We start from the raw sequence: 16752 nt of genomic DNA on the forward strand, positions 1-16752 counted from the left end.
GCAGATGATCTGACCTCCACCTGTCTGTACCCCATTGCAGATGCTCTGCCCTTCCCTGTCTGTATCCCATTGCAGACGATCTGTCTCCAATTGACATCTTATTGAATGACTGTCCTGGTGTATGAGCAAACTTCCCCTTCATCCAATTCATTGGTATGGATTGCAATTTGTTGATAATCTCACACAGATCCCTGAAGAATTCCACTAGTTACAGCTTTACAAACACAAAATGAGTAATGATCTCTATATCTGTATTCCCTGACGCCACCAAGGCGCCCCTGCCCCTGCATAACAGCCTGGGATGGTTATGTGTCATCTTCCAGTGCTGTATAATTTACTGAAATGATTTGATTACTTCATTATATTCCAGTATAACCCCATGGAGGTGCATTATGGACTTCCCCTGCTGTATTTACACGGTGCTGACTGCCTGAATGGGATCTTTCTCTCCCGCTGTATCAACCTCGAGAGGCGAATTGACAGAACAACGTGTGAGATAGGAACAGTAGTTGGTCATTTGGCCCCTCCAGGCTGCTGCTCGTTTTAGAAACATCATGGCTGGTCTGATTGTAGCTGACCATCCCATCTCCTGTCAGTTCCCAAAAACAATTGCCTCCCCTGTCCATCAAACGTCAATCAATATCATTCTTGAATATCCTCAATGACCCAGACTTCACTGTTCCCAGGGATGAGAACGCCACAGATCGCTCAAAGGAGAAAGGAACAACGTTATCTCAAATGGAAATGAAAGACCCCTTTCATTTTAAAGTGTGTTAACCTCACAGCAAGTCAGCTCCTCTTTTCAGAAACAAGGGCATAGCAAATAGGAACAAACATAGAACATTCAACCCCTCAAAAGTCTCCCACTGTCCCACTGTTCAGTCAATTATTTATCTAACTTAACTTCTATTGCACCCTTGGGAAAATAATCTTGACACCTTAAGTCCACAGAAAATAAGAAATTGGAATTAGGCCATTTGGCCCATCAATTCTACGTTCTTGTTTGATCCTGTCTGGTGTGTTTCGCAACGTAATTCTCCCGCCTTCTCACTGTAACTCTTGATCGTTGTTTTAATCCAAATTTACCTACCTTTGCCTTAAAGACGTCTTAGATGTCTGTGTCTCTATATGTTTGTTTGTGTGATTGTGTGTTTCTGTGTATATCTGTTTAATGGCAGGAGACAAGATGGTCATGGATGTTTGCTTTTTGAACTGGAAGCCTGTGATCAGCGATGATCCATAGGCAAAATTGTTGGTCCACTTTTGTTTGTCATTTATAAAACAGGTTTAGATGAGATTTATAGAAGGTAAATTTAGCACACTTGCGGATGACATCACGTTTGGGTGTATAGTGGGCAGCGTTTGTTTCATGGTGAACAATTCAAGATTACAAAGCGATTTCATTCATTAAATCAATGATTCATAGAGATGTACAACAGGGAAACAGAACCGACAACTCGTTTATGCCATCCATATATTCTAAATTAATCCAGTCCAGTTTGCCAGCATTTGGCCCATATGCCACTATTCATATAGCCACCCTGTTCCATTTTAAATGCTGTAATTACTTCAGCCTCCATCAGTTCCTCTGGCAGCTTATTACTAAGAAGCATCATCCTCTGCAGGGAAAAAAAGTTGCCCTTCATTGTCTTTCAAATATTTCACTTCCCACCTTAAACGTATGCCTTCTAGTTTTACACTGTCCTACCTTGGCGGAAGAAACCTTGACCACTCGCCCTATCCATGCCCTTCATAATTTTATACACATCGAGAAAGTGCAAATGTGACTCTGATCAAGACGATTAGCTGTGCTTTCAGTCATCCTGGGTCTAAATTCTCAAATTCATTAGTCGTACCTCTTCCTTCTCCATTAAGGCACGATTCGAAAAAAAGTTTAATCAACTTGGTCAGACATATTATGAAACAGCTCTGTGGGATTTGAAACTAGACTTTTAGGCACAGTGATAGAGACACTACCATCAATTAACATTATCCCCTAAAGCTGCAACATGATGCTCCTGCGTGTTTGTTCATCAGCCTGTTATAACGTGCTGTGATACACCTCCACAGGACATGAATAGACAGCACCTTCTCAAGAGATAGGGGCACTATCAGAGAGTCATGGGTTGGAATCGAATCCAGCGTTCCGGCTCAGAAACGTGGGCACCATCCATTACACAAGGCCTAAACCATGCCCAGATTTTGGGTCATATTTGAAATGTATAGATTTATTAAGTTCTGGTTAACATTACCAAGTTATACAGGGACATTTCTCATTTAAAAAAGTACAAGTTATTAGCCTCAACTATAGGATGTTGAGTGCATTCGCTGTGTCATTGAGAAAAACTATGAGCATCTTCAATTGCTTGGCTATGATTTAGGTTAAAATGGCTATTACCAGTCGTCTGCTATATTAGGGAAAGAAATCCTGCAACACACTGTGCACTGTGAAGGAACTCGAGTAGATATCAATACTGAACACCAGAGACGAGGAAGGGGCACAATTCTGGGCCCAAAACACTGGTCACTATTTCAAATCTCTAGCATGTGGCTTGCCTCTTCCTAAAATCATTCATTGAAACAACGCAACTGTGTCCTTTCCTGCTTTTGCTTACCGACTCCTCCTTCTGCCTGCGCAAGGCAAACCAAGCTCTGGGTCTTTGGGATACTCAAGGCTGGTGTCTGTAGGCCAGCTGGAGAGGGGATTGTCGTTTTAATCCGAAGGGGGAGTGTGAGAGGGCAGTAATATCATTCACTGGGCTGAGGTGTGGCAGATGGAGTTTAACATGGATACATGTGAGGCATTGCATTTTGGTAAAACAAACAAGGGGAGGGCTTATACAAAGAAAGCTGGGCTTTGGTAGTTGTATAGAAAAGAGGGACCCAGGGGAGCAGGTATAATTCTTTGAAGTTGGTGGCGTAGGGTGTTTAAGGTTACTTCATTGCTCATACCTTTGAGGTTAGAGTTGGGAAGTCATGCTGAGATTGTGCAGGATATTGATAAAGCCTCTTCTGAAGTACTGTGTGCAGTTCTGTTATAGGAAGGAGATTATTAAGCTGGAGATGGTTGAGAAGAGATTTACCAGAATGTTACCAGTAACACCTCATCTTCTGACTCGGAAGCCAAAAAACACATGGCATGAACATTATATCCACTGGTTTACAAATCTCCCCTGGCCAACACAGATCCCAGATCCAACCCCCGGACTCACATCTGCCCTCTCGAGGAGACCTAATGTCCATCTTCCTTCCCACCATCTGCTCCACACTTCCCACCGATCTATCACTATCACCTCCTACCTTCACTCACCTATCACTGATCTTTCCCCCAGCATCACCCCATCGCCCATGTTCTGTTAGCCCCTTCGCCCTCCCCAGTCCTGAAGAAAGGTCCTGCCTGAAACGTCGACTCTCTTCCTCCATGGATATTGACTGGCTTATTGTGCATTTCCACCTCCACGCTTTACCGACTCTGAATTATCCAACATCTGCAGTCCCCATTATCTCTTAGCTACAATTCTCTTTTAACATAACCATGTCGTTGTCTGTTACAACCGCACGTAGTCTTAGGGATATTTTCTTCTCAGATCATGAACGATAAAAGTTCTCTCAATGTCTTACTGATATTGCAGTGCCTGATCAGTGGATACAGAATGTATGTTTCAATTTATGAACGGAGAAGCATGCTTATATTCTGATAAATCTCTGGCATTGCTCCTATATCCAAGGCAGATAGAATGGTTACACATGATTGATCTACCAGCCCTAATATTTGTTCCCTCAGTCACCCCCACATATCCCATCCAGAATGTGTAAATCTTAATCATAATTTTGAATTTTAATAAAAAGTGTTGAAGCGACTGTGATTGATGTCAGTCTCCGTGCATCCTAAGTTTCTCACTGGAGGGCTTCACTCTTCTATTCATGAGGGACTCGGTTCAATGTGTTATCCCATAATATCAGCGGGAGCATTACAGACAGCACTAACAGGGATCAGCAGATCTAGCGAGAGTGGAAGGAGAGATCAGAATCTGAGAACATTATTCTGGAATGTTCCAACAATGGATCAGAATCTGAGAACATGCGACTGAAATGTTCCAGCTTTGGACAGGAGTTTATCCGGGGGTCTTTACTGTCTTTCTCGGCCGTGAATCTCATTATTTTTGCGGATCAATGATGTACTGATGGTTATTCAACTTGGTTATTATCCCATCCTCGCTATAGTTGGTGTTCCTGGTAATTCATTCTATCTGTTCATTAAGCCATGTTGGACTGAATTGCTGCACATATTATTTCAAATTTAGAAAGGTGGATGTCAACATTTTCAATTCCAAATAAATATTCCATTCCTCACAATTTGTATCCAGCAAATTTCTCATGACAAATTACTCACCAATTTGTGAGGAGAACCAGGCTGTTCTCAAACTCAATAATCCTTCTAGTCCTGCACAGATCGACATTTCTATATCCTCCACACTCACTAATCCTGTCCAATACAACCATAATGATATCCGCGACTCCACCCCTGCCTCAGTGCATCTTTTGTCTAAACCATCAATTGTGCCTTTGTTAAATCTGGATACAATATATCAAGTCCCTTCTAGTCACATGTCAATTACAGAATAATTGCTCTTGAGGATGTTGAACTTATTTACTGCACAGATTCAGATTCTGTAGGCAGGCAGACACTGCATGCTGCTTAAGTCATTGACACATAATCTAGAGGCACAGAATAATAATCTGTTGATATCTCAAGAACGAAATTGATGTAATTGAACTGCAACTTCATTATTTGTGAGAAAAGTGCCATCTGCTTGCTTCTTGTCCTTCAGAGATGTCAATACGTTATCCTTCCCCAGTCATGTCTGGACAAACCCACAGCAATGTGTTTTACTCTTGACTATCCTGTGGAACAGCTGAACCAGTCACTCACTTCAAGATCAGCATAACATGCTGCCTTGACAATGGCTGCACACATCTCATGAGAGAAGAATAAAGGTAAAGTTAGCTCCCTTCCTCTGCCTGTTTTCCTTATTCCTACATTTCATTTCCATTCAGGTAGGTGACCATTCCCTATTACAAGTGCAAAGTTTCTAACTGAGTCTCGCACCAAGAGTGATGTTCATCTCCACAGGCACCTCTGATGCTGGCTTTAATGATGCTGACATGCAGATGTAAGGAACTTTTAAATTCCAAAACAGTGGCAGTGCATAGAGAAGGAATGGGTTTTATGTCATAATAAAGATACGGAGACCAATAAGTGAGGGAAAGGAATTATTGTGATCATCACTGAGAGTGTAGTTGACGCAGTATTTGGGGTATTATGGACAGATTTTCTCATTTAAAAGGAATTATCTCATTGCAATAGAGGCTGTGCAAAGGAATTTCACGAGACTAATCCCTGGGCTGATGGTAAAAGAGTGAGTGAAGGTTAATCTGTAACACTGTCAGAGAATAAGAGGTCATTGCATTGAAACTTGATTGTGATGGACATCATCCGTAATGTTCTACACAGTCACCGAGAAGGTGATAAATTCCATGGCTTGTATATGTATTTTTAATCGGGATGCATGATTCTGGATATTTAAGTGCATCTGTGGATAAAATCTTCAGTCAAATCCTGCCTTGATATCAGTGTCAATCCCTCTTACCTAAGCAGGTCAGTTAAACACTTTTGTTAATGTTAATACGTGATGGTGTCTGTGTGGAGAGTCTTTTCTTCTCATAGAGGGGAGTGAATGTCAGGAATTCTCAGGTCTAGAAAGTTAGGGGAGCTAGATCACTGCAAGTATTTAAAGAGGAGGTAGATGGATTTTTGACCTGTCAGAACGCTGAGGACGTGAAGAATTGCGCATTAAAGAAGAGTTAATGGCAACAGTAGGTTAGCCATGATAGCATACAATGGTGTGAGCATCCAAATTACCTACCCCTGTTTTTATGTTCTCATATTCTGTCTTTGGAAATTTAATGGTTTTAATTTTTCAGAAAGTGTTGTTATTGAACGTTGAGGACAGTGAGAGAAAAGAATTTTGTGAGCCGTCTCTGGGAGAGATATGGGCGAGATATTCACATGAATCTGGGTCTACAACATGACCAACAAATGGAACACCACTTGAAGAGAAGAGACACTCTTTAAAGAGGTGGGAGACCACTTTCATACACAGCTTGGATTTCCCATCATATTTTCTAACCTATAGCAAACCACACAGTGCTGAGGGACTGAATGATATCCTGTAATACTGCGGACCAGGTATTTGGAGGAAGTGGTCTCCATCTGCTCCTATACAAATGGTCTTAAGGACTGAATGGAACATAGGAACAGAGAACTGAGGAGCAGGAGTGGGTCATTAGACACTTTGTCATTGCTCGACCAGACAATAAGATCATGGCTGATCTGATTGTGGTCTGCGCAGCGCTTTTTTGTCTGTCCACAATATTCCTCCATTCACATGTCTGTCAAATGTTGTAAAACACATATTTGAATAAATGCAAGCACCCAGGCACAATACTAGGAAACTGCACAAAGTCAAAGTACACAGGCAGCACAATTCTGGAAGGCAACAGGCATTTACCTATCAGTCTTGTTCCCATCCAATTAATTCTGCTGCAGTTTATCACTTTAGATTTGTTCATGGATTGTGGGTTTTGTTGATAGGCCAACATTTATGGACCATGTCTAGTTACGCAGGAAGTAGTGCTGTTGAGCCGCCATCTTGAGCTGAAACCTGGGGAAGAGAATTCCCATTTGAACAGCCCGTGCGAATTTCTCATTTCTGCTCCGACAAATGTTGGAGGGTCACTGTGTCCTTTTCCAGCCCCACTTCTCCACTGGTTACAACAGGTTTGAAGTGTAACCTAGCTCATTCTCTCGAAAAATGTGAGACACAGAGTCGCACACGTAAAGGCACATACGCAATCGCACATGTCTGAAGACGAAAAAGAGAAGGAAAAGGTTTCCAGAGTTTCATAGTAGTTGAACTCATTTCAAATGGAAAAGAGATAATGTGTCCCAACTGAGACTCTGTCTCATACAAGCTGCTGGTATGAGACTTCTTCCTGGAACAGTTGGATTTGGCAGAATTTCCTTTCCTTCAATCAGTGGAGCGATTCCCATGAATCCTCAACAGGAATGCTCCAAGTTTGGTAAAGATGAGTCAGGGACATTTTATTCTCGCACTTTGCTGTCAGGAGGGACAAAGTAAGAGAGATGGTGGAATAGACTGTGGCTTACGACCATAAGATCATCAGATACAGGAACAGAAATTAGGCCATTTAGCCCATCGAGTCTGATTCACTATTCAGTTATGGCTGACAAGTTTCTCAAAACCATTCTCCTGCCTTCTCCCTGTAATCCTTGATCCCTTTGATACTCAAGAAGCTAACTATCTACATCTTAAATATACACAATGACCTGACCTCCACTGCCTTCTGTGAAAATGAATTCCATAGATTCTCCACTTTCTGGCTGAAGACGTTTTCCTGACCTCCGCTCTTAAAGGATTTCCCTTTACTCGAAGGTTGTATCTTTGAGTCCTCAAGCCTCCTACCAATGGAAGTCTTTTCATCATCCGCTCTGTCAAGGCCATTTAGCATTCTGTGTGTTTCAATTAGATCACCCCACATCCCTCTGAACTCCATCAAGAACAGACCCAGCGTCCTCAAAAGTTCTCATATGTTAAGCTTTTCATTCCTGGGACCATTCTCGTGTACCTTCTGAGAACCTATTCCAAGATTAGCACATCCTTCCTGAGATATGAGGCTCAGAACAGCGCACAATACTCCAAATATGGTCTGATAAGAGCATGATAGAGCCTCAGAAGTACGTCCCTGCTTTTATATTCAAATCCTTTCCAAAATAACTTCCATCACTGCATTTGCCTTCCTAACTACTGACACAACCTACAAGATTTCATTGAGAGAATCCTGCAGTCGAACTCCCAAGACCCTTTGCACTTCAGACATCTGAATTTTCTCGGTAGTCCATGTTTTTATTCTTCCTAACAAAGTGCATGTTCCAACAATTTCCCATTTTGTACTCCATTCGCCATTTCTTAGCCCATTATCCTAACCTATCCAAATCCTTCGTGAGCCTCCCTGCCACTTCGACGTTACCTGTCCCTACACCTATTTTTGTTTCATCTTCAAACGTAGAAAGAATGCCTTCAGATCCTTCATCTGGATCGTTAATGTATAAAGTGAAAAGTTGTGGTCCCAACACTGAGCCTTTTGGAACACCACTTGTCACGATATGTCAACCGGAGAGGGACACTTTTATCGACACTCCCTGCTTCCTGCCAGACAGCTAAACCTCTATCCATGTTTGCACTTTCTCTCTAACACCATGGGCCCTTGCCTTACTCGGTAGCCTCCTGTCGGCACATTGTCAAAGATCTTTTGGAAGTCCAGGTGGATGACATCCATTGGCTGTCCTTGGTCTAAATGCTCGTTACATACTCAAGGTTTTCTAGCAGATCTTCCAGGCATGACCTCCCCTTGATAAAACCATGCTAGCTTTGTCCTAATTTACCATCCACATCCAAGTATTCAGAAATATAAACCTTCACAATGGATTCCAGGATTTTACTCAGAGCCAAGTTTAGATTAGTCATTTTCCGTATTTTGCATTAATTTTTTAAACAGGGGTATCACGTTAGCGATTTTCCAGTCCTCTGGGAGTGTCCCTGATTCGAGAGATTCCTGAAAGATCACCACCAACGCCTCCACTGTCTAATCAGCTATCTGCCTTAAAGCTCTGGAGTGGAGTAAATCTTTTCCAGGTGATTTACTTACCTTCAGGCCAGTTTTCCCAGCACCTTCTCCTTGGCGATGGCCACCTTACTCAGGTCTGTCCACTAAGTCTTTTCAATGTTTGGGATATTACTCGTGTTTTCAACCGTGTAGACTGACACGAAGTAATTTTTCAGCTCCTCAGTCATTTCCTTGTTCGACATTACTATCTCTCCTGTGTCAATTTCTAGCGATCACAAGCCCATTTTTGCTTCTTGTTTGCCCTTTATGTATCGAAAGAAGCTTTTAGAGTCTTTCTTACCCTCATATTTAACCTTCTCATTCCTTTTTTTTTGCTCTCTGTTGGCCTTTGCAAGTGTTACGACATGGTGGTGAATGCCTCTGTTAATTAAACAAAACACCCAGAAAAACTCAACTCACCTCGTAATCTATTAGAATATGACTGACAGAGAACTCCTAAAATCTACAACTTAAAGAAAATAACGCAAATTTATTTTAACTGTAAAAGTGAACATTATGCCACAACTACTTACAACTTTAACCAACCCACCCCCCACAACTGCCCCCAAATCTCTCACAACATGCTGTTTCAATAAGACACTCATGAAGATTACATCAACTTAATTTCGCAGCCACACAGCCACTGCCGTCCTCTGTGATGTTACTCTTCTGGCTGCTGAATTCCCTGGGTCGTCGTATTTCTGTTCACTGTGAATATGTTTCATATGAAAAAATATATATGATAGTGAGTATTTCCTAATTTCTTGCGGAACAAGATGGTTGATCACAGGTTTGTTCCATCTCGATTTGCATCTGCTCTCTCCCTAATTTTCAAAATGTTCGCATTTTTATCTCCCCTCATCAAATTGTCTCACTGGTTCAGTGTTGGCAAAACAATAAATTCAATCTCGATTTGCTTTCAGTGACAGAGAGTGAAGGAAAGAGAGTGTTGCATGCCAAGGTGAGAGTGGTGTAGCAAGAGCCTTTTTCGGGGGTAGGTGCTGTAACAGTTATACAGAGAGTGTGAGGGAGTAGAGAGAATAGGGAGACATTTGTCCTGGCCGAGCGGGGAAGGTTATTGTTGCTTATCCTGTATGGATGTTCATTTCTTCAGATCATCTCAGCATCGGGGTGAGCCTCCCTAATGTCTTGTCCACGTCTATCACAATAATACCACAGAACACATCCCACAGCTTCTTCAGAATCAGTTTGTATGGATTTTGCAAACAACAATGATTGTCACACATTGGTGCCTTACATATCTAAACCAAAACTGTTGTGCCATTTTGTGCATCCAATTCTCTGGAAATTAGATCTGCAAATATCGTGGGTGCTGCAGTAATACTGGATGATCTAAAATTGCACCTAAACTGCGTTAACTAAATGATTGCTAATGCTGTGAAAAATCTATTTCATGTGTATATGAGGTAGGCTGAAGAGTATGTTGTGAACCAAAGTAGAGAGCAGGTTATTTCGGGCGTGGTGTTGTGTGGTCAGAAGGACTCATTACTTCCCGTGCTCTGAGGCAGCTATTGGGCAATCGTGACATTAATATGTTGCATTTAACACGGCGCCTACAAGCAATATAGAATTTTTGAACATTACACTCAAACATCATGGAAACCCGAAGGCCAGAGGGTCAAGTGAATTGGAAAAATACAAAATAACATTTAGTGTGAGACAAACAATGGCTGTTAGTGACAGAAATACTGTAAAGTCTGAAAAATACGGACATATCACGAAGTTACAAACACCAAAGAAAGGGAAAGGGACTCATTAATAGTTTTCCTAAGAAATTAATTATTGCACTAAATCTAAGGAAGCAGCTTCAGAAGAATTCCAGATCTTGTGGACTCCTGAATATTCTGAGAGATTTACATTTCTGAAAATAAGGATGAAGAAAGTGTTAAGGAAATCAAAAAGGACATGAATACAAACAAACAGGAAACACACAGACTGCTCAAATCTACGATCCATATCCCAAAGAAAACAAAAGTAAGGCCAAATGTGGCAATTTGTAAGGTATAGGAGAATTTATCGTGGGGAACAAGGAAATGGCAGAGAAAATAACCAGCTACTTTGCATCTGCCATCATGGAGAAAACGCCAGGAAATCTCTGTGTTATGCAAGTGATCACATGGGACTTGTGAAATTAAAGATATGAAGTCAATTTATATTAGCAACAATGTAACACTTGAAAATTGAGCTAGATTGATCATTGGTAAGTCTAATGGGCCAGATATGCTTCATATCAAAATGTCAGAAATAAAGCAGCATATTAATTGAATTGTCAGTGACTGTGTTTTATTTTCTCGCAGATCCTGCAAAGGCCAGAGCCATTGTAGATAACTGAAAGGTAGCAAATATGATTCATCTATGTACACATGGAAAAAGAGATAATGTGGAGGACTGCAGACCAATTAATTTGACATATGTATGGAAAGAGTTGCAATCCATTATCTAAGATGTGATATTGGGTACTTAGATATGAACAGCAAAATTGCAGAGAATCACAATGCATTTCTGACAGAGAGGTCATACATGACAAACTTCGGAATTATTTGAAGTTGTTTCTTGCAGCATAGACCCCAGACAACCAGTGGAAGTAGTGTGTTTGGATTTTCAGAAGTCTGGGGGGGAAACATTTCTGGCTATAATAGCTGCTCCTTTTTTGAGCTATTTTAGGCGTTGGAGGTGATTTCCTCGAATTCCAGAAGCAGCAATTACTGTTTTGTATACTCTTGCATTGTTTTGGAACTTTGGGAAAAAACGTCAAAGAAACAGCAGTTTTAAGAGGGAAAAGAACGGACAAAGGAAGCACATGGTGAGGGGAAGAAACTGACAGGACAGCGTAGCTGCACAGTTACTGCCTTTGCTGTTTGAATTCATGTATCGCTGGATATCGGAGTGCCTCTAGGGAAATTAACAAACAGTGAAATTTCCAACTGGTTTGGAGGAACTGTTTGAGCAAAGTTCCCAGCCAGATAGTGATTTTTTTTAAATCCGAGTCCTACAGAAAGTTTGCAGAAGTAAGTTGAGTGGGTTCTTCCTTCATTATTTGTTTTTGAGATATGTCTCTATATTAATCTTAAAATATAAGCCATAAATATTAATATAACCTTGGATAGTGTTTTGTAGAGGAATAAGACAGTTTTCTTCTTCTGGGTCTGTCGATTGTGAAGGAGCACAAAGGGCCTTAGCAGAATCATATGCACTTCTTGTTAGATGTGGGAGTTTAAAGAGGATTTAAGGGTCACTGCGGATTATATCTGCAATAAATGCTTCTGGTTGTGAATCCGATCACATCGAATGGATGGATTGGAGAGAGAGTTTAAGACAATGAAGAATTGGTAACAGCAACAGTATGCGATGGATGGCAGTTATAGGAAGGGGGAAAGTCTTCGATACAGTTACATGGATGGGTTAACTCCAAGAAAGGCAAGAGAGTTAATCAGCTAGTGCAGGAGTCCCCTGGGGCTGTCCCCGTTTCAAACAACTATGCTGTTTTGGAAAATTTAGCAGGTGATGGATTCACATGGAAACGGAGGCAAGTTTCTGGTATGGAGACTGGCTGTAATGCTACAAGGGATACGTCGGATTCCATGAGGTCAATTGTGTTAGGGGACTCGCTAGACTGAGATAGATAGATGGTTCTGTGGCCAGCAGAGAATAAAGCGGAATGGTGTGTTGCTTCCCTGGTGCCAGGATCAAGGATGTCTCAGAAAGGGTGCAGAATGTTCTCACTGGGGAGAGGGGACAGCAAGAGGTTATTGTCCAAATTGGAACCAACGACATAGGAAGGCAAAAGTTTGAGATTATGGACGGAGATTGCAGGTTGATAGGCAGAAATTTAAAAAGGAGGTTCTCGAGAGTAGTAATATCTGGAGTACTCCCTGCACTACGAGCTAGTGAGGGCAGGAATAGAGGGATAGAGCAGCTGAATGCATGGCTGTGGAGCTGGTGTATGGGGGAAGTATTCACATTTTTGGATCACTGGAATCTCTTTTGGGGTAGAACGAACCTGTATCAGAAGGTCGGATTCCACCTAAATTGGAAAGGGGCGAATATAGTGGCATGGAGATTTGCTAGAGCTGCTCGGGAGCTTTTAAACTCGGAAGGGGTGGTGGGGTGGTGGCGGAGCTGGGGGCAGGGAGATAGTGAGGAAATAGATCAATCTGAGATTGGTACAACTGAGAAGAGAAACGAATCAAACAGTCAGGGCAGACAACGACAATGTAGGACTAAGAAAGTAAACTACATTTATTTCAATGCAAAGGGGCCGAACAGGGAAGGCAGATGAACTCAGGGCATGGTTGGGAACATGGGACTGGAATATCATAGCAATTACAGAAACATGGCTCAGGGAAGGGCAGGACTGGCAGCTAAATGTTCCAGGATACAAATGCTACAGGAAAGATAGAAAAGGAGGCAGGAGAGGAGGGGGTGCGGAGTTTTTGATTAATGATAGCATTACAGCTGTACTGAGGGAGGATATTCCTGGAACTACATCCAGGGAACTTATTTGGGTGTAACTGAGAAATAAGAACGGGATGATTACCTTATAGGGATTGTATTCTAGACTCCCTAATAGTCAGAGGGAAATTGAGAAAGAAACTTGTAAGGAGATGTCAGCTATCTGTAAGAATTTAGAGTGATTATGGTACGAAATTTTAACTTTCCAAACATAGACTGGGACTGCCATAGCATTCAGGGTCTAGATGGAGAGGAATTTATTAAGTGTGTTCGAGAAAGTTTTCTGATTCAGTATGTGGATCAACCAACTAGAGAAGTTGCAAAGCTTGACCCACTCTGGGCAAATAAGGCAGGGCAGGTGGGGAGATTTGTCTTGCGACTTCTCCAGTTTCAAAGCATGAGAGGTGATCGCAGTGAAATTTCAAAAATCTATGATACATGTGATGTGGTGGAAATAAATAGGATGTTTCTCTAGCTGTCTACTCTATATTTAAGGCAAATAATGACAGGATAAGGGATATGCCATTTAACACCATAATAAGGAAGAAATTCTTCCCTTGGAGGGGACTGACTAACACAGGGGCATGGAAGCCTGTTGGCAGGGCAAGATTAAGGAGAATCCCCAGATATTCTTCACGTATATCAAGTACAACAGAACAAGCAGGGAACATGTAGGGCCTATTAGTGACTTGGCAAGTTGTATCCAAACTCAACTTCATGGTAGAAGGGTGTTTGTGTGACTGGAGCCCAATTTCCCCTGGTGTACCGCAGAGATCAGTGCTGTGTCCCTTATTATTTGTGGTATTCATAAGTGATGTGAATGTGAAGTGGGTAGGGGGAGTGTGATAAGTAAGTTTGTGTTTGACACAAAGATTGGCCGGGTGGTTGGCAGTGAGGAGGGAGGTCTTATGTTAAAGGAAGATACAGATGGAATGGTCAGATGGTCAGATAAATGGCAGATGGAATGTAACCCTGATAAATATGAGGTGATCCACTTTGGAAGAAAGAACCGGACAGGGGAGTACTCAAAGAATAGCATCACACTAGGATGCTCAGAGCGTGCTTATCCACGCATCCCTGAATGTGACTGGATATGATAATTGATGAGTTCAGCATGACTGTAGATAAAGACTTTATTCATTGACCCAAAGATTATACAAGTTTTTATAGAACTTTGGTAAGGCCAAATGAAATATTGTGTGCAGTTCTGGGAGCCATATTACAGGAAGGATGGGATTGTACTGGATGAGGTGCAGAAGGGATTCGCCAGGATGTTCCCTGGGATGAACCATATGAGCTGTGGAGAGAGGTTGAGTAAGCTCGAGTTATTTATTTTGGAGCAGAGGAAGTTGAGCGGATACGTAATTCAGGTTTACGATTACAAGGGGCATGGACAAGGTGAATAGACGACAGCTGTTCTTTTTAGTCAAAGTTTCAGATTCCTTACAGAGTGAAACCAGGGAATAGAGAATGGAGAACAGAGAAACATGACACAACTCCTTCACTTCTGTCTTCACAGAAAAATACATAAGCAAAGCCTTCCTAGCAATAGGAGAAAATCTGAGTCTGATGAGAAAATGATGTAGAATGAAACTAGTAAATAAACTAATTTGGAGAAATTATTGGAACTGAAAATAATGGACATAGAAAAGAAATCAACACAGATTGATGAAATAGGAAACATATTTGAGAAACTGACTGGTAGATTAATTACAGAAAACACAAGAGAGCCACTGAACTTGGATTTACAGCAAGAATTTTAATAGAGTCCCAAGCCTAGTGTGCAAAGTAAAAACACATGGGATAGAGGGTAATATATGAACATGGTGTTAAAATGGGAGTGTTGACAGGAAACAATGAGTAGGAATAAATGAATAGTTTTCAGTTTGGAAGGCACATGAGGCATCGCAATGATTGGTGCTGGGTCGCCAGATATTCAGAATACATCTCAAACATATCGTTGGGGGAATCAAATGCAAAGTTTCCAAGTCTGCTGACGGAACTAGGATTTTGAAAAGTGTGGAGGATGTGAATAAAACTTCAAGGTGATTGAAACAAAGGGAGTGAATGAGTAAATATGTGTTAGATGAAGAGCAGTGTGGATAGATGTGATGTTGTCTACTTTGTTGGGAAACACTAAAATGCCAGCCAACCATTGGAAAAGGGAGTGGCAGAGAAATTTCGATCTATGAAGGGAACTGCACTTTTCTTCTGTTCTTGTTTGGACAGACATTTGAGTTCCATGCAGGGCAGTGAGTTCTGAAGACAGAAGCCAATACAGGGAGTGCATTGACATACAGACCAGATTACGCAGACCCATCATTGGGGAGCTGTAACATTGAAAAGAATCTGGGATTTCCCTGCACACCAGTCACTGAAAGCAATATTGCAGGGTCAGAAAGCAGTCAGGAAGATAAATGGTGTGTTGACCTACATTTCAGGGTGACTTGAGTTCAGATGTTAGGGTGTCTCAGTGCAGCTGTACAGGCCCTTGGTTAGACATCAACTCGAACATTGTACAGTATTGTGTGCAGTTTTGGTCTCCGTACCGAATAAACGACAAACCTGACATTGAGGGAGTGCAGCGAAGGATGACCAGACTGATCTCTGGGTTGACAGACTTTTTGTGGAGCAGAGTTTGGGTCGGCTGAGCCTGTATTCCATGGGGTTTAGGAAAATGAGTGGCGATCTCAGTGAGATATATAAAACACTGACAGGGTTAGATAGATTGGAAGCAGTGATGATAATTCCCCTGGCTGGAGCGTCTAAACCAAGGGACCACAGTATCAGGTACAGAGAGGATAAGAATAAATGTCTGCACTCAGAGACTGGTGAACCTAGGAATTCTCTCTCACATAAGGCTGTGGAAGACAAGGTACTAAAGACTAGTAAAGATGTATAGACACCGAAAGGATGGTGGAGAGAGAAGAAGTGTGGTGTAGAAATAAAGTGTCAGCCATCATTATATTGAATTGGATAGCAAACTCGACAGACCAAAGGGACTACCGCAGATCCTATTTTGTAGTTTCACAAGGTTAATCACATTAAGGGATGTGTACAGTGAGTGGGGAAAGTGCATTGAGGAGATGTTCAGACATTAACTAGAATGGGGCAGGCTCAATGTGCTGTATGGCCTATTCCATTCCCGATGTTTCTGTGTGATCTCAGGCAAAGCTCTGTAAATGTTGTCACAAGTTTGCAGATGTTCGGAAAGAGGTCTCTGCAGGGTCAACAGGACTGTGTTTCCCGTTCCCTTTTCAATACTGAGGCTGGGGCTGGATGTTCTGTCCTTTTTTTGCCTTTAAGACCTCGGAGCAGTTTGATACAATAGAGTGTATGCTTGGCTTTTTCAGAGACCATTGAAGAGTTGATCACATCTCTGTGTGCCTGGTGTCACACTTAGGCAAGACCAGGAAAGCATGGGAGATTCACTTCCTGAAAGTACATTGGAAAAGCAAATTGGTGTTTACAATCAACATTGATTTCAAGGTCACTGTTACTGAAACCAGATTTGAGATCTCAATATTTTAT

The sequence above is a fragment of the Chiloscyllium punctatum genome, chromosome 24, assembly GCF_047496795.1.
Source record: "Chiloscyllium punctatum isolate Juve2018m chromosome 24, sChiPun1.3, whole genome shotgun sequence".
In the NCBI taxonomy this organism is placed as follows: Eukaryota; Metazoa; Chordata; class Chondrichthyes; order Orectolobiformes; family Hemiscylliidae; genus Chiloscyllium; species Chiloscyllium punctatum.